A 20,231-nucleotide genomic window follows, 5' to 3' on the forward strand; every position below is an offset into this window, starting at 1 on the left:
TTGGAAGGACTACATGAGAATAACCAAATCTACACGGGGACACTTCAGAACCAAATGATAATAGCTCTAGATGAAACAAGAGAGATGAAAGAACAACAAGCAGATTTCGAGAGGCGACTGATGGGAGTCAAACGGTCAGATGCCGAATCCAGCTCCAAATGCCACAAGTAGAGCTTGTTCAAGCTCCAACAATTTTGATATAAACTAGGACCTCGGATAAAGTTTTTCCCTTATTTTCTTTTGTATCTGTAAACGGAGACCTCTAGGTAGGTCAAATTTTCCTAAAACTAGAAGCATAATGTAACACACCTTAGGTGTGACATATATAAAAATATAAAGTACTTCTTTATATACCTCTCGAAAACTAGGAAATTAACTAAATTGTTGTATCTAATTTGAAACCAAAAACTAAAGTCAAAACAAATTACAAGATACGACTAACCCTCAACTACACGATTGTCAAAACATTAGAAACTTATAGTATTCGTTCTTATTTTCTCTACCAGAACATGCGTCCTCGTAGATCAACACGCAGAAACTCAACTCCAGCACCACCTCCACCACCCCCTCCAACTATGGATGCAGCTATGTTCGAAACTGCTGTAACAGCCACTGTAACTGCGGCGATGGCTCAAATGAGCAACAATGGGTAAGGAGGAGGAATAAACAGCTTTACAAATGGCCCAAGCCAAGGCCGTTCCAGAGTCTTCACTTACAAAGACTTCACCAATGGAAAACCTATTCCCTTTTATGGGACTAGGGGAGTATTGGCTCTGTCCCAATGGATAGAGAAAACGGAAGCCGTATTTGAAATTTGCGCGTGCCCTGAAGAAAGCAAAGTAAAATTTGCTGCCTGTACATTCTCTGAACACGCCTTGACATGGTGGAACGGCCACGTCAAGACACTAACCCTAGTGGTGGCGAACTCCATGGGTTGGGAAAACTTGAAGCGAATGCTCCTTCGGGAATACTGCCCAAGAGGCGAGATTCAGAAGCTTGAACAAGAATTGTGGAACCTTTCGATGGTAGGCTCGGACATCGCAGGCTACACCAACAGGTTCAATGATTTGACAACACTTTGTCCAGGGATGTTGATTCTAGAAAGCCAAAAAGTGGAGAGGTACATCTGGGGATTATCACCCCAACTGCGAGGAAGTGTGTTAGCTTCCAAGCCCATGACCTTCGACAGCGCCAAGGAACTGGCGCAATCTCTCGTAGATAATGGCGTCTGCCAAGGAGTCACGACTATCGTAGCTGAACCAACCAAAGGGAACAACGACAACAATAACAATGCCAACAACAACAGCAAGAAGAAATTCTGGAACAAGAGAAAGGGGCAAACCTCGCAAGAACCTTCAAAGAAACAAATGGTGGCGGTTCATGCTGCTACTGCTTCCGCCATAACTCCTACAACCCCGGCGCCAACAAAACAATATGCAGGGAACTTGCCCAAGTGCAGCAAATGCAACTACCATCACCACGGTAATTTCCGCGAGATGTACTGTAAGAACTGCGACAGGAAAGGGCACATTGCCCGTTTCTGTAAAGTGCCAGCGCGGCCAGTCACTCAAGTTCCTGGTACTGGGGTAAGCCAAGCGTGTTATGGATGTGGAGAAACTGGGCATTTCAAGAGGGAATGCCCCAAGACAAGGAATGTTGGTATTGGGAGAGTGCTGGCGATAGGTCAAAATGAAGCAATAACTGATCCAACAGTAGTTACGGGTACGTTTCTCCTCGACAACACTTATGCATGCATACTCTTTGACTGCGGTGCAGAGAGAAGTTTTGTGAGTCATAAATTCAAACACCTACTTAACCAAAGACCCCACCCACTTAATAAAATATTCACTGTAGAAATGGCTAATGGAAAAACAGAAAGCACAAGTGATATGTACGTAGGGTGCACATTAAATTCAAACGAACACTTATTTCAAATCGACCTTATGCCCATTTCGATAAGAAGTTTTGATGTAATCATCGGTATGGACTGGTTGAGTCTTCACCATGCCGACATTCTTTGCCATGAAAAGGCCGTTCGTCTCAATTTGCCCAACGGTGAAAAACTTATCATATATGGAAACAAAGCTAGTTCAAATTTGCAAATCATCTCCTGTATTAAAGCACGAAAATATCTTAGCAAGGAATACCATGCCTTTCTAGCCCACGTAGTAGACCAGAAACACGAACCAAAGAACATGAAAGACATTCCGGAAGTCTGCAACTTCCCAAACATTTTCCCAGAAGATCTTCCAGGAATTCCACCGGAACGTCAAGTCGAATTCAGGATCGACTTAATCCCCGGAGCGACCCCAGTAGCAAAGTCACCTTACCGTTTAGCTCCAGCCGAGATGCAGGAACTATCCAGTCAATTGAACGAGCTATTGAGCAAGGGATTCATCAGACCAAGCTTCTCAACATGGGGAGCACCAGTCCTATTCGTGAAAAAGAAGGACGGGTCTTTTCGCATGTGCATCGATTATCGAGAGCTGAACAAACTGACAATCCAGAACCGATATCCCTTACCACGCATAGACGATCTGTTCGACCAACTACAGGGAGCGAACTACTTCTCAAAGATCGACCTAAGATCTGGTTATCACCAACTGCGAGTATTGGAAGGAGACATCCCCAAAACGACTTTCCGAACACGATATCGTCACTACGAGTTTGTAGTAATGCCCTTCGGATTGACAAACGCTCCAGCGGTGTTCATGGATTTGATGAACCGGGTATGTCGTCCCTTCCTGGATAAATTCGTTATCGTGTTCATAGATGATATACTCATCTATTCTAGAAGCCAGGAAGAACACAACCAACATCTCCGCCAGGTTCTGGAAACATTAAGGGCAGAGAAACTTTACGCAAAATTTTCCAAGTGCGAATTTTGGATTCGGGAGGTGGATTTTCTAGGACACGTAGTAAGCAAGGAGGGAATACACGTGGATCCCTCGAAGATCAAGGCAATAGAGAGTTGGACGATTCCAAGAACCCCTACAGAGATGTGGCAATTTTTGGGACTCACCGGGTATTACCGAAGGTTCATACAAAATTTCTCCAAGATTGCCAAGCCACTCACCACACTAACTCAGAATAATGTGACCTTCGACTGGGGAGAAAAACAAGACACCGCGTTTCAAACGCTAAAACGAGCATTATGTAGTGCGCCCATCCTAACCCTGCTAGAAGGGATGGAGGACTTCGTGGTCTATTGTGATGCATCAAACCAAGGACTCGGGTGTGTCCTGATGCAACGAGGGAAGGTCATCGCCTATGCCTCAAGACAACTAAAGACGCATGAAGTGAACTATACAACGCACGATCTTGAGCTAGGAGCAGTCATCTTCGCTCTAAAGATATGGAGACACTACCTCTACGGCACGAAATGTACGATTTTCACTGACCATAAAAGCCTTCAACATATCCTCAACCAAAAAGAACTCAACATGAGACAAAGACGGTGGGTAGAACTACTAAGTGATTACGAATGCGAAATTCGATATCACCCCGGAAAGGCTAATGTAGTGGCTGATGCACTCAGTCAGAAGGAGTACTCAGGTCGCCGAGTGAAGTCCCTAACTATGAAGATTTATTCACACCTGTCCACGCAAATCAAGGAAGCCCAAATAGAAGCCTTGAAATCTGAAAATGTGGCAGGAGAAGCCCTAAGAGAATTGGATAAGAACCTTGAAACCAAGAACGACGAAGTTCGTTATTTCATGGATCGAATATGGACACCGAAGTTTGGTGGATTCAGAGAAATCGTCATGGACGAAGCCCATAAAACATGATACTCCATACATCCCGGCTCCGACAAGATGTATCTCGACCTCAAGAAGTTGTACTGGTGGCCGAACATGAAAGCCGAAATTGCTACCTACGTGAGTAAATGTCTGACGTGCGCTAAAGTCAAAATAGAATACCAAAAGCCTTCGGGTTTATTACAACAACCAGAAATACCCGAATGGAAGTAGGAGCGGATAACCATGAATTTCATAACCAAGTTACCCAAAACGACAAGCGGACTCGACACCATTTGGGTAATTGTCGACAGGTTAACTAAATCAGCACATTTCCTACCGATCAAAGAGACAGATAAATTGGAGAAGTTAACAAGGACATACCTCAGAGAAATTGTACGACTACATGGTGTGCCCATATCCATTATCTCAGACCGAGATAGTAGATTCACCTCAAGGTTCTGGCAATCGCTACAAAAAGCTTTGGGGACAAGACTAGACATGAGTACCGCTTATCACCCACAAACCGACGGCCAGAGCGAGAGAACCATACAAACCCTAGAAGACATGCTGAGAGCTTGCGTAATCGACTTTGGCAAAGCATGGGACACACATCTACCCTTGGTCGAGTTCTCGTACAACAATAGCTACCACACCAGTATCAAAGCTGCCCCATTCGAAGCCCTCTATGACCGCAAGTGTAGGTCACCTTTATGTTGGGCCGAAGTGGGGGACACACAACTAGCAAGAGGACAAGCAACTGATAACACACTCACTGGACCAGAGATCATAAGGGAAACTATGGTGAAGATTATTCAAATCCGAGAACGTCTAAAGGCATCAAGGGATAGACAACAGAGTTATGCAGATAAGAGACGAAAACCCTTGGAATTCCAAGTTGGAGACCGTGTCCTACTAAAAGTCTCGCCTTGGAAAGGATTAATACGCTTCGGAAAACGTGGGAAATTGAACCCCAGATACATCGGACCATTTGAGATCCTTTCCAGGATCGGTCCAGTGGCTTACAAACTTAGACTACCTCAAGAACTCCACAACGTACACCCTACCTTTCACGTATCAAACCTAAAAAAGTGCTTATCCGATGAGACCCTTGTCGTCCCTCTAGACGAAATTGCAATAAATGAGAACCTCCAATTTGTAGAGGAACCAGTAGAGATCATGGATCGGGAAGTCAAAAGGACTAAACAAAGCTGCATACCTATCGTAAAGGTCCGCTGGAACGCCAAGCGAGGACCTGAATACACCTGGGAACGAGAGGATCATATGAAACAAAAGTACCCGCATCTTTTTCCTAAACTGTAAACTCTATCTTAGATTAAATTTCGGGACGAAATTCCCTTAACAGGGGGATGATGTGACAACCCTATATTTTCCAAAAGCATTGTAACGCTCACAAGTCAAATAAAACTACATTAACCTCGAAAATAAAGTGTTCAAATATCTAAGTTGGGATGCATCAAATATTAGATAACCTGTCAAGGTTTCCGAAAACATAAAGAACGCTCAAAACCGGGTTATATTGAAGAAATTATAACAACTCGTATATTTAGGACACAACGTTAAAACATTATTTGACGTAAAAAGTAAAATCTCAATAATGTGCATTTTAGCCTTAAGTATCTAAACAAAAATCGTAGATCCCGTCGAAAGGTGAGCGTGCATAAAAAGATCGCCCAAATTGGACCTCGTATGAAGAAGTTACGAATTTTCAAAGTTTCGGAACAGTAGTAGAAGGCTGAAAACTCGAATTGAAGATCGAGTGTAAATTAGATAACGCAATCTAAATGAGAGTTGAATACCTCCGCAATAGGAGCAAATTGATAATAAGACAAACAGAAACCGAAGCCGAATAAAGAACCTATAAATCTTTAACGAACTTTAGGAGGCCCGGCCTATTTAAACTTATGTCATTAAAAATAAAGTCAAAACTAGCCGACGGAGTCTAAAGGAAAGTTGTAGAGCATAATCTCACCTACGCGTGGATATAAAGAACACAAAAAACGGAGCTCGTACGCGAATGTTACGGAATTTAGAAGAGGACAGGCCAGATTACGCCCCGCGTACTAGACCTAGAGTTGAGTCCCATCGGCCCGCCCACTCTACGCTTAGCTAGCCAGGAGTCGTAAGCCATGACGCATTGTTATGCCCCGCGTAACCGAGGTACGCCCCGCGTAACCGAGGTACGCCCCGCGTACTTCGGAGGTACGCGCCACGTACGAGGGTTTCCAGCCCTATAAATAGAAGGCATAAGCTCGAGTTTTTGCACACAAATCACAAGCCTTCAGTCATTCTCTCATACTTCTAAGCTCCAAAGACCCTCCTCTCACCTCGGTTTCCGCACTCGAGCCCCCGACGAAAGATTTACGTTGCAGAGATCCCCGAAGAGCCCGACGACGCAACTACCCGCGATCGAAGTTCTACTTAACTCTAGTCTCTCTCTTCAAACTTAACGAGTGAGTTCATACCCCTACTTTTCAATTCTTTTTCATGTTTTAGGGGGGGAAATACAAGTACATTACACGTTAAAGTATCGTTTTATAAACATAAATGAAATTTCTATCTTCGAATATCGATACAAACAACTTATGTATACAAGAGCAATTATGTCACTAAGTTATTTCTAGTAAATGGAACATACTATCAGGAAAAAAAAAACTATAATGGGTATAGTTAACAAGTCAGTCCTACATTTTACATATATATCTTGAAAAAACGAAACACTTTCAAAAGAAGTAAGGTCATTTCACTGTAAATCTACTTATACTAGGCAATGTGAGATATCCAAACTTCAACGTACATTTTTGTATGCATTTCAAGTCCTGTATTATATACCATAATCTCTTGGAGGGAGAGCGTGATACTTGTGTATAGATCTATACGGGATTGACAATCCCGCACCTAAACTACTAGCTATAGTTAGACCGGCAGGTCTGGGGTGACAAATGTCATAACACTGCAACACCTGAAGAATGTTGTTACAGGCCATCAGTGTCAATAGCATGGTTATAAACTCACATAAAAGTATAAAACAAGATTGATTTACGAGATTCATATGTGCATTGCAGCTTTCTACATTAGTTTTCATACAAAGTTGTTTCTAATCATTCATGTATAAAAGATACCAACACATTCCAACTTTGGAAACTTTTGGAATCACTTACAAGAAAATATTGGATTTTCTGAAAACCTCGTTTACCAATTTACTACCAAAAAGGATATACTTTTCAACTCGAAACACTCATGAACTCACCAACTTAATTGTTGACACTTTTCAAAACCACTTGTATTTCTCAGGGAATCAGTGATACAGGTAACTACCAGCTTTTGGGAGAAGGAACACTAAGGATGTTTTTATTATTGAACATTAAACGTCATATTGTAATATTCTTTTGATAACATGTATAACGCGACAATATACGTTTTCATTTTATATATATGATGGTTGTGTTACTTTCATTACAATATTCAATTGTTGTGATACTACGTGAAGTCATCCACCCCCGAATGTTTCCGCCATTCTGGTTTGGGGGTGTGACACATATCACATAAAAGCATACAGCACATACATATCATAGCATAGACCTTCCAGTCACACATAGGTACCCTTCCAGGTACAGTATAGTGAGAAGACTCACCTCGTATATCTCGAATAATCTCGCACACGTATGCACTGATCTAGCCTCCGCCTAAACACATAAGCAATTATCTCAAATCAATAACGGCTCTCTAGGCTAGACTAGTCTCTTTCATGTCCTCTAAGAAGGCTAAAAGACCATTTTACCCTTCAAAAGGTCCACAAGTCCAATTGTTGACCAAACCCTAAAAGTCATCAAAAGTCAATGGTCAACTTTGACCAGACTCGCCGAGTGCACTCGCATGACTCGGCGAGTCCATGCATGTCCTCTTTGCCCTTGGTCCTCACCCGAATCGCTGATTCAACTCTACACTCAACGGGTTATCACAGGTCGCAAATCGCGTGGCAACCCGACTCAACTCGTCGACTCCACTTATGAACTCAACGAGTTGCTTCCATATTCACACTCAAATGACCTCATGAGGTCAGATCCGCTTCTCTAATCCATAGATCTGACTTCCCCACAACCAAAACCCACATAAAGGTCGAAACTGGACTCATATGTAATGCACCCAAAGCTTCTTTTGGTGAAATAACCACTAAAATGGCAACCTAGGTGCACAACTCAAAATGGGTGGAATAAAGCATAGTTATAGGGACTCTCTGGACCTCTTGAGGTCCAAATCATTTCACCTTGGTACCTCATCCAATCCAATTTCAAGCCAAAATAATGCATATAGAAACAGTAGATTCAACTAAACATCATAATCAAGAGATTAAGCACAGATTGATACCTCCGATAGCTTCCTCTGATCAAATGAAAGTAGATCCAAGCTCCCTAACTCGCCTAGCTTGTCCTTTCTCCTTTATTCTTGCTAAACCACACAAGAAATGATGGATTATCCTTCCTCTTGCACCACAAACAATGTCTCTGCTCTCTAGGGTTTCTCATGGGTGTAGTGGCCGCAAATGAAGGCCTTAAAGGCCTTTAAATAGGGCTCAGGCCCTGAGATTTAGGGTTTCACTTTACAGCGCGGACTCATAGAGTCCACGCATCGACTCATCGAATCTGGTCATTAATTCGGATAAGAATTTGTGATCCTACTCGGCGAGTCTGAGTGTCTACTCGCCGAGTCCCTTCATTAAACCTGGGAATCCGGATGTTACATGTTGCAAGACGTATTGTGATTGGTTGACACCCTTCATTAGCCTATAGGCTAATGGGTTTAGCCCATTAGGGTTTCAGGTCTGATCCCTCAAGTATAAATAGGGACGCATGCTAGGTAATTTTTTTATATCTTGAATTCTAGAGTGATAGGCGAATCTCTATGTAATTGTACTTGTAACATCTATATTTGTCACACCCCCAAACCGGAACGGCAGAAACGTTCAGGGGTGGAGGACGTCATGTGTAGTATCACAACAATTGCATCATAGTAATCAAAGTAAACACAACCATTACATTAAGATATGAATATTTACATCTGTTTAGTACAAAGTTGTATACATCAAAAGTATGACAAAATAAGTGAAATACGTGTCTCTATATGCTCAGTCTTCTTAAAAAGCAATGGGAGTACCTATTTACTAATTTCCTGAGAATACACGCGGTTTGAAAACGTATCAACATAAGGCTGGTGAGTTCATATGAATGTTGCCTAGTGAAAACCATGTTATCGAGTTATGAAAAATTGTATGCATGTTTCCCAACATGTTTGTTCATTACTGTATGTATAGTATAATGTATCTAAAAATGTTGGATGCCACTAGTATGTAGTGTATGTTCTGTTTGAATACCATGGCTATCACCAATATATATAGTAGTTTTATTAATTACAATAAAACCAAGTGTTGTATCCCTGGAATACCCTCCAGTGTAATGTGTAGTAGTTTCATTAATTAAAATAAAACAATTGAAGAAATGAAATCCCGTAAACAAAGGTTAGTTTATACTATTGTGAGTTCGTATAACCATGCTAATATGACTGATGACCTCCGCGACATTTCTTCAGGCGTCGTATGGTATGATATTTGTCACCCTAGGCATGCCTGCCTAACTAGATCTATTCACAAATCTCACGCTCTGCCTTTAGGAGACTATGGCTATACAAAGTGTAGAGGATTTTACCAGTACCACGAAGGGTACAATGAAGAGATGTCTCACAAATCTTGTATTAACTAGTTTACGTGTTGTTCTGTATCGTGCTCTCATGTTTGAAATCATTTGTATACTCGGTAGAGTGTACATAATTATACGCCAAATAATTATTTAGTGTCATACTCTTGTTATTTGAACGTACTAATGAATATCATAAACTAAATCTGTCATAGTTTATATGATTGCCCATGTAAGTAGTTTGTATTGGTAAAACTGGTAAATAATTCCCCAAACTATACCTATTATAGTTTGACTGAAATGTCATGTTCGTGATCTGTTCTGAAAAACTATGCAATTATGTTTAGAAAACGTCCCTTATGCTCCACATAATACAAAAGGGATAAAATAACTATATGTTTTATGAAGTGCGTTTGTTTGTATCAATTGCATAAGTTTTAACTTGTTGAAAACATTTCTGTTTTTGTTTGCAGTTATAATTTGTGTTTGGCTTAAATTCCCCCTCCCCCTAAAAACGTTTAAAAATCATCAAATCGTAGGGTTATGAACTCACTGTTTGATGTACGATTCAGATGTAAGGTCGATAGGAATGTTGAGTGTTAAGTGAAGTCTCGAACAGAACCGGATCCTATTTAACATATAATAGCACATATATGTATTAGATTATGGTATAACACCACTAGTTATGGAAGGAAACCACCTTAGGGACTAGGAAACACTTGGAACTAAGTATTAAAATCATATGTGATTGATTGAAGGAGGTGTACAGCCACATAAAGGGGTGTACGGTCATGGATTTACGACCCAAAGGAGTTTACGGCACAAGAGTGTACGGGCCATGGGTTTACAGCCCATGGGTGTACGACCAAGGAGTATACGGTCGTACACTCTTGAAGAAGTGTGCGTTTTTAGATGTTTTAAGGTTCTTTCTAGCCGCTTGGAAGTGTTCTAGGTCCCATGCTTAGTTTTAGGATGATTTTAAGGCCAATCTTTGACCAACAACTAGGGTTTACGACCATTCAGGTGTGTACGACCGTACACATGGTTTTACGACCGTAAACCCTTCGTGGTCATGCTTAGTTGGTCGATTTTAAGGTGAAAATCAAGAATTTCTAGTAGATAACAAGCATATGAAGCAATTACTTACGATTTGGAAGCTTGAAGAGGGTTTTTAGCCACCAAGAACTAGTGTGTGTTCTTGGTGTTCTTGGTGAGAGATGAAGATCTAGCCAAAGATGAAATTTATGAGATGAAAACATGGATTCACCACTAGATAAAGGAATGAAGCACAATTCAAGATGGGGAAACACTTACCTCTTTGAAGATCTTGAAGAAAGCTCGATGAAGGTAGAGAGAGAAAGAGAGAGTGATTTATAAACTTGAGAGTGTGTAAAGTGATGAATGATGTAACAACCCATTATTTCAAGTCAGTAAAAATCGAGTCCTGTAACCTCTTTGAGAAAGGAAATAGAATATCATCGAAAAATGAAGTATTCAAAAACTCTATTTGGAGTACACTATGTGGTAGTTATCATCTTAAGGTTTCCAAACATATAAATAACACAAAAATCCGAGTTATAACGAAGAAGTTATGCTCATTCTAAGTTTTCCAACAAAAACCAGCAATACGAAGTTGCGTAAAAAAGCAAAGTTTCAATAAAACACTTTCCGACCTTAGGTGTCTAAAGGAAAGTCGTAGATATCGTTAAACTACAAACATGCATAAAAAGAACGCTCAAATCGGACATCGTATGAATAAGTTATGAATTTTAAAAAAATTCCTTAATCACGTCATTTTAATAAATAAATAATAAAAATAATTCCAGAACTTGCCAACGGAATCTAAATGAAAGTTGTAGATCGTAGTCTTACCTTCGCGGGGATATAAAGAACGTCAAAAACGGAGTTCGTATGAAGGAGATATGAATTTTCGAAGTTTGATAATTAATTTATATTTTTTTTTAATAAAACTTCGGTATTATCCGAAGGGGAGTCAGCGACCTCATCTGAGGTACGCGCTGCGTACTCCTGTATGCCTCGCGTACCCGAGAAACTTGGCCTCAAACCGGCCAAGTCGCCCTATGCGAGGCACCCGACCCGACCCGTCCCATCCGACCGACTGCCTGAGCCATCCCATCCGAGGCCGAGGCAGCCGAGGCTTCGGTCACGCATGACGTACGTGTACGCGCTGCGTACGAGCGTACGCCCCGCGTACGTGGCCTCTCAGGCCCCCCTATAAATAGCATGCGAGGGTTCCCGGGAAAATGGCCCATTCTCTCTCCTTTTTCTTGCGTTTTACCTCGTTTTCCGTGCTCGCACTACCCCGAAGCCCTGGTCATTTTGTGCAAGTCCCGAAGGTCGATTTTTCTCCCGAGGAATCCCGAGATTTCTGAGGAAAATCCATTTCCCAAGACGAAACTCTTCCCGGTTTTCCATCTTGCTATCTTCAAACTTTCAAGTGAGTTCATACCCCTTTCAAACACACTTTAAATACATTTTAAATGCTTTTATACTCTTTTAGGGGGGGGGGGGGAATACAAGTAAACATACGGTTATTATCGTGTATTTTATAAAGTTTCACTTCACTTGTTTTATCGAATAAATCACTTGGAACTCATTACTATTATGGAAAACTCTTGTCATACTTTGTGTGCATTAGACATTATACAAAGTATATAATGATTTCAAAGTAACTTTCATTGTTATGTCGTTTTATACATTCTAAAAACTTATGATTTTGCTTTGTCAAACATTGTGAAAAAGGATAAACTTTGCATAGAAAACTATCACTTTAATACGGGCTTAGTTGAGAATCCATGAGACGTGTATATCTTCAAATGTTACTTTTCTTTATTAGAAAGTAATGCTGCAAGTCCTGTCTATAACCAGAGTCTCCCGTTCGGAGAACGTGTCAAATGTGTATAGATCTAAACGGGAAGTCATGATCCCGCGCCCTGACTGTTAGCTACAGTCCGTCTTTTGGGGTGACAGTTTTCATAACGCTGCGACGCCTGAAGAACGTCGTTACAGGCATATTATGTTTAGTATGGTTATAAAACTCATCGGATATACAATTATTATGGTATTATGCTTTTATGAACGAGTAGCTATTAAAACTATTCTTCATCTAATAAATGCGATCTTCGTATAGTTTTACTATATAAAACTATGACACAACTTTTGAGAACGTCGGTTTCTTGCGATTTTCGGTCTTAGAGATTGCCAATTATATTAGGAAAATAAGGGTTTCTCCTGCATACAAACCAAACAACTAATTGGAAAATAAGGGATTTTCCTGGTGCAATTATTTACAACTTATAACACGAACATTTATATGCATTTCATACTTTTATAAGAAAATAAGGGTTTTCTTGGAAAACACAACAACTCATATCTCAACCATTAGGGAAAATATGGGATTTTCTGGATCTAATACATTCACTTTCAACACAACGAATCACAACTCTTTACATTTGAAATGCTGCGTTTTCTGGAAAAATATACACCCGTTTTGGAATGGCATCCAATTTTTCTAAACTACTTATGAACTCACCAACTTAATTGTTGACACTTTTTCTTTGAAATAGCTTGTATTCTCAGGGAACCGCTAAGCAGGTTTGGGAATCAACTTTTGGGATTAACGCGCTGGCGTTAATTACTTCTTTTGGATGATGTTTATGTATTTATCTTTTGAACATGTAATGAATACAATTATGTAAACATCTTGGAAACTTTAATATATATGGTGGTGTGTACTTTCCTTTCTATGAACTGTTATGATACTGAATATGACGTCCTCCGCCCCCGAACGTTTCTGCCGTTCTGGTTTGGGGGTGTGACAAATGATGGCCAAATATCCCTTATATAGGGGAGATTTTTCAGCCATGAGGGGGTGTATGGTCGTAAACTCATGTTTACGGCCGTACACTCCTCTCGAATGAGTGTTTGGCCCGAATGTTATGTTATGACTTGTAATAACTCATCCTTGAACCTAAACCTTGATTTTACTGAGCTTAGAATACCCAAATAGACCCCAAACAATGCTAAATGACAGCAGAAACAAATCTGACTTGATAGATTTTGAACGGTTTGTTCAAAACGAAATTTCGGGTTGTCATAGTGTTGAGAGCTCTGAAATAAAGAATACTCCCTTCCCAACCGTGGATGTAAGTCTCCTTGACCAAACCATGTAAATATTGTGTCTTGTTTTGTTTTTGTTTTTCTAGTTATTTTCTTTACTTCCTCACAGGTGGTATCAGAGTTGCATTTTGTATTCATGTAATTGAATATGTTTACTCACAAGTTTGATTTGGAGAAGTTCAATGGCTCAAATGAGTTCACTTTGTTGAAGGTGAGGATGAGAGCTCTTCTGGTTCAACAACAACGTGCGGCGGCACTAGAAGGAGAGGTAAAACGAACAAAGGACATGGCGGCTGTTAAGAAGGTGGATATTCTAACGAAGGCAAATAGTGCCTTTCTATTGAGCTTGACAGATGATGTACTGAGAGTGGTTGTAGATCAAACAATTCCTTCTGGGCTCTGGGATAAACCTTGTCACAAGTACCAGAACAACTACTGACGAACAGGTTGTACTATAAGCAAAGGTTGTACACTCTCAAAATGTCTGAAAGTAACCAAGTGAAAGATCATCTGGATAACTTCAATCGTATCATCTTGGATCTAAAAGGTGTCGATGTGAAGATTGAAGATGAAGATCAGGCGCTCATTCTCTTATGTTTGCTTCCTAACTCATATGAGAATTTCGTTGATACCATGATTTATGGTAGCACAACCATCACTATGAATGATATGAAGGACTCTCTGATGTCCAAGGAACTGAAAAGAAAAGTTTCAGGTGGAGAAGAGGTGTCCATTTCCGATTTGTTTGCAGGGAGAGGGAGACCAGAAGAGAGGAAAGGTGGAAAATGAGGGAGATCAGGTTCAAAATCAAAGTCTAAAGGTTCATCAAACATGAAATGTTATAACTCTAAGGAGAAGGGGCACTTCAAGTGAAATTATGGATAGCTGAGGAATGGGAAGTGCAAGAGTGAATCAAGCAGCAATAACACGACTGTTGTGGTTCAGGAAAGTTCTGATGAAGGGGACGATGGTGATGTACTGACTGTGTATACATCAAGTTATGATGATGCTTGGGTCTTGGATTTTGGAGGATCCTATTACATGACATATAATCGTGACTGGTTCAAATACTTCAAATAGTGGGATGACACAGTCAAGATGGGTGATGATTGGGTGAGTAGTATCAAAGGTAGTGGCACGATGCAGATCAAGATACATAATTGTATGGTCAGGAAGTTAGATTGCGGGTACGTTCTAGAACTTTGGAAGAATCTAATTTCTCTTGGAACATTGGCTAAGAACGGGATGAGGTATGTTGGTGAAGGTGACTAGGTCAATGTTGTTGGATAAGGTGTCTAAGTCCATAACTATTTCTGGTATGTACTTGACCCAACCCGGCATGGTCCATTTGGGTTGCATGGCACCATTCAATTGGATAGACTAAATGAGAGAAATAACACTTGGAGATTATTAATATATTATAAGTTCTAATATATTAATAATATTATTTGATTAGTTTGATCAAGAATTAATTTAGAATTAATTAAGTGATCAAAAGATAACTAATTAAATATATGGGTTGATTATGTAAATCATCTATATCTTGTATAGTGGGCTAAGAGGCTCCATGGACTATCAAGTTGGGTTCCACCCATAGGATGCTCCATGGATGCTCCATGGGAGTTACAAACCCATGGGTCATGGAAATGAAGAGTCATGACACATTAGGGTTTACATGGTGTAACCCTAGATGTGTCAACACTATATAAGAATCATATTCTCCACCAAAATCGGCTACACTAAGGAAACAAGAGGGCTTGGCCGATTTCAAGAAGTGTGCATTCTCTCAAAAGTATTTCCAAGAGCATTTGGTGTTGTGTGAAGCATTTTAGGCATCACACTTGGGGTGCTAGGCTCATAAGGTTTCAAGGAACACAAGCAACTACAAGGTAAGTTATTCTATCTATCATTCAAGTTAAAATTGTTCCCCATGTATGCTAGATATGAATATAGCCTTGGAATTCAACTTTGCATGATAATTAGACAAACATAGATCCAAGGTTATTAGGGTTGCATGTACACTTAGGAAGTGTTAGAATGCTCAAAACCCATCAGTGGTATCAGAGCCTTGGCTTGTTTGCTTTTTTATTTGTGCTTAAAAGTTGAAAAAAGTCGAAAATCTTGATGTCTACGAATGGACTCGTCGAGTCCATAGGGGGGACTCGTCGAGTTCACGTGTATCTTCAACCAACTCGGCGAGTAAGTTCATGCACTCGGCGAGTAGGGTCGACAGATTGCAGAATTTCGACTTTAGTTGCTGGAAATGGACTAGAAACATTACCCTGAACTGTTTTGGTACTTGAAAACTTGTTTTGATGGTGTAATGTTCCTTCTAATTCATTTACAACAACTAGTTATCAAAATTACAAAGTTTTAAGTGTAATTTTGATTTATGAATGTATTCATATTCATGTTCTTGTTCTTATGATGTTTTAGATGATCATATGAATTATTTGTAACCTATGTGGTAGATTAATTCTTGATCATAATGTGTTTTAATGGAGTCCATAACTTGTCCTCAAGTTATGGAAAACCAAGAGTCACACTTGAATTAAAACCATTAAAAAGAACACAAGAGTTAGAAAAATGAAGAGTCTTCATTTTATTACTCTATTAAACACATAAGTTACAAGAACTGAAAAGTTTTGAAAGTTACAAAACTTGCCCTCAAGTTTTGGAAAAAGTAAAGTTAAGTTAAAACTTTAGTTCCAACCCTTAGAATTTTAAAAGTTAAAATTCAACCCTTATACTTATATTATGATGCTTTAGTAATTAAATATATGTATAAGAACAAAGTCGTCTTACCGCTAGTACGCCTCATTCACGAAGCCAGTCTATAAGGTGGGTATAAGGTTGTTGCCTATAAAATGGTGACTTAATGGGTGTCTACTCTCACCCACCGCTTGCTTGACTGGTGGAGGGTCGTTAGCCGAACGGGTAAGACAAGGACTTATAAATTCTCACTCAAAGTATGATGAATATTATAAAGTAACTAAATGTTTTACTAAATTACCAAACTTAGTTACTTTAGGAAAATGTGAATAAGGTGCTAATCCATGAAATTACACTTTACACTTTGTCTAAGTCGTTGGTGGAGCGTGTGTGGTTAACCGGCACACTAACTTGGACTTAACAAGGTAGGTAAAGGGTGACTTAAGGTTTATTATAGTATCGGTGTAGCGTGTGTGGTTTACCGGCACATCGATTGAGTGATAAACTTTAAGGGTACCAAGTGATTTGCATGGTTACTTCACACCTCGTTTTGTGATCCTCGGTATCCCAGTCACAAAACTTGGAGGGCACACTCGAGATTGAAACATGCCTTTGAAAAGTTCATTGAATCTCAAAGAATCTAGGAATTTCTAAGAACCAATCATAAAACCTAATATCTAATATTTCGGTTTTCGTGGTGGAAATTGGTGAATCGTCATTCACCTACCTTTCAAATATGTTATAGCTTGGATTACGGCATACCTCTTCTAAGTTATAATATATTGTGATTGGATCCTAGCCTTAATATTACATTTGGGTGTTTTATTAAGGACTCTCCTAATATCTAAACTAATCTTGTCCTCTTCCTTCAGATGTCTTCAAACAATGCTGCTTCTGGCTCGAATCCTAATGACTCCTTTACTCTTATGAGCTTGTGTGGGAAAGTCACTTTTGATGGATCCAACTTCAATGAGTGGATCAGAAACATCAGGATGATTACCCGCTACGAGGACAAAGAATATGTCCTCGACAAGGAGCTTAAGGAGATTGATGAGACCACTGCAACTCCTCAGGAGATCGCTAACTTTCAGGAACATGAAAGGGATGCTATGAAAGTAGCATGCATCATGATGGCCACAATGACAACAGAACTCCAAAAGTCCTATGAGGATTTCTACCCTTATGAAATGCACCAAGATTTGATGGAAAGATACCATCAAAGTGCACGACAAGAGAGGTACAAAATCATCTGCACCATGATAACAACCATGATGAAGGATGGGGATTCCGTCACGAGCCACATGCAGAAAATGCAAAGGTATGTGGATCGATTGCTGAAGCTTAATGTGAACTTCCCTGAGCAGGTTGCAATAGATATAATTTTGCGCTCCTTGCCATCGTGCTATGATCAATTCCGCATGACATATCACATGAATAAGGAAGAGGTCACACTCACCAAACTTCAGGGACTTCTCAAGACCGCAGAATCAGGTATTAAGGGGAAGTCGGTTGTTAACACTCCTACTCCAAACTCCACTTCGGTTTTGGCAATCGGGAAAAGTCAAGGGAAGAAGAGAAAGAGTTCTTCGAAGGGTAATAAGGTTAGGACCCTTGATGGCTCTTCTTCAAGTGGAACCAAGAAAGGTTTTGTCAATCCTTCTTCTGAGCCAAAAGAGGCTGAATGCTTCTATTGCCATGAAAAATCACATTGGAAGCGGAACTGCCCAAAATACCAGCAAGATGTGAAGGATAGGAAATTTAAACCCAACCATGCAGGTATTTACACTATCATTTCTAATAACTCACCCTATTCGAAATCTTGGGTCCTTGATACCGGTTGTGGTATTCACATTTGTTGTGACTTGCAGGGATTAGGAAGAAGTGAGAATGTGGAACAAGGAAGAATAAACTTAATCATAGGGAATAGGAAAGTTACACCTGTCACCAAGATTGGAGTTTATACTTTATCGCTAAGTAGTGGGTTAAATTTAGATTTGAATAAATGTTGTTATTCACCAGAAATGGCAAGAAATATTATTTCCTTTCATGCATTGTATAAACAAGGTTTCACCTTTTCATTTGATAATGAAGTTGGTTCGATTAATGCTTTCTTTAATAATGTTCTTTATTTTAAAGCATTACCTTGTGATGGTGTGTATGAAGCTGTATCTCTTGTAGATAACTTAGGAAATAATGTTTTGTGTATCGATTCTCCTAATAATAATAACTTGGATAAAGCATCATTATGGCATTGTCGTCTTGGACATATAAGCAAGAAACGCATAGGTCAACTCCAAAAGGATGGAGTCTTGGAGTCGTTTGACCTAAAGTCAGATGATAGTTGCGAATAATGCTTACTTGGAAAAATGACAAAGTCACCCTTCACATGCTCGTGTAAAGGGGTGAAGGTTTGTTGGACCTTATACACATGGATGTGTGTGGACCATTCAAACATGCCACAAGGGATGCTAATCATTATTATTTGACTTTTACTGATGATTACAGTAGATATGGATATATCTACTTAATCAAGCATAAGTCAGAGACTTTCGAGAGGTTTAAGGAATTTAAACAGGAAGTCGAGAATCAATTGGGCAGGAACATTAAGATGCTTCGATCCGATCGAGGTGGTGAGTATCTTAGTTCAGAATTCCTCGACTATCTAAGGGAATGTGGGATTGTCTCACAATTGACACCTCCCAGGGCACCGCAGTTGAATGGTGTGGCTGAGAGGCGTAATCGAACCTTGTTAGACATGGTTCGTTCCATGATGAGTCGAGCTTCGCTACCAATCTCATTATGGGGGTATGCCTTAGAGACTGTCGCCCATATTCTTAATCTAGTCCCTACAAAGAAAGTTGCCAAAACTCCTCACGAGATGTGGACTGGTAAAGTACCTAAACTAGACCACATCAAGATTTGGGGTTGCGAGGCTTTCGTGAGATGCGAGACTCATGATAAGCTCGAACCTCGAAGCGAGAGGTGTATTTTCATCAGCTACCCACAGCAATCCTTTGGTTACCTCTTCTACAGACCTAGTGACAATGTGGTATTTGTAGCAAGAAGAGGAGTCTTTCGAGAAAGAGAGTTTATAAGCCAAGGAGACAGTGGGAGGCAAATTGATCTTGAAGAAATTCAAGAGTCAAGTGGTGAAGGAACTTCAAACTCTAGCCCTCAACTTGAGGAGGAAACTCCTGTTGAGCCAATTGAAGAATCTGTACCTCTGAGACGTTCCATGAGAGTTAGGAATGCACCTGAGCATTACTATGGATTCCATATTACAGCAGAAGGTGAGACACTTATTAGTGATGGGACACTAGTAAGTCATGATGACCCTAATAGCTACGAGGAAGCCATGGCAGGCCCCGAGTCTGCTAAATGGAAAGAGGCTATGGATAGCGAGATACAATCCATGTATGACAATCAAGTTTGGAACTTGGTTGAGAATGTACCAGGTCATAAGACTGTAGGGTGCAAATGGGTCTTCAAGAAGAAGACCGACATGGATGGAAAAGTACACACTTATAAGGCTAGACTGGTTGCAAAGGGCTTCTCTCAAATTCCTGGAGTGGATTATGATGAGACCTTTTCTCCGGTAGCCAAGATTAAGTCTATTCGGGTTCTGTTAGCCATAGCTGCATTTCATGACTATGAAATATGGAAAATGGATGTCAAAACCGCTTTCCTTAATGGAAAGTTGGCTGAAGATGTTTACATGAGTCAGCCAAAGGGTTTTGTCAGCAACGAGTACCCTAATAGAGTGTGTAAGCTTGAGAAATCTATCTATGGATTAAAGTAAGCACCTCGCAGATGGAATCTTTGCTTTGATGAAAAGATCAAGGAATTTGGCTTTTCTAGGAGTGAAGATGAATCTTGTGTGTATTTCAAGGCTAGTGGGAGTATAGTTAGCTTTTTGGTATTGTATGTGGAT

Source organism: Lactuca saligna, chromosome 2 (assembly GCF_052625555.1).
Source record: "Lactuca saligna cultivar CGN05327 chromosome 2, ASM5262555v1, whole genome shotgun sequence".
In the NCBI taxonomy this organism is placed as follows: Eukaryota; Viridiplantae; Streptophyta; class Magnoliopsida; order Asterales; family Asteraceae; genus Lactuca; species Lactuca saligna.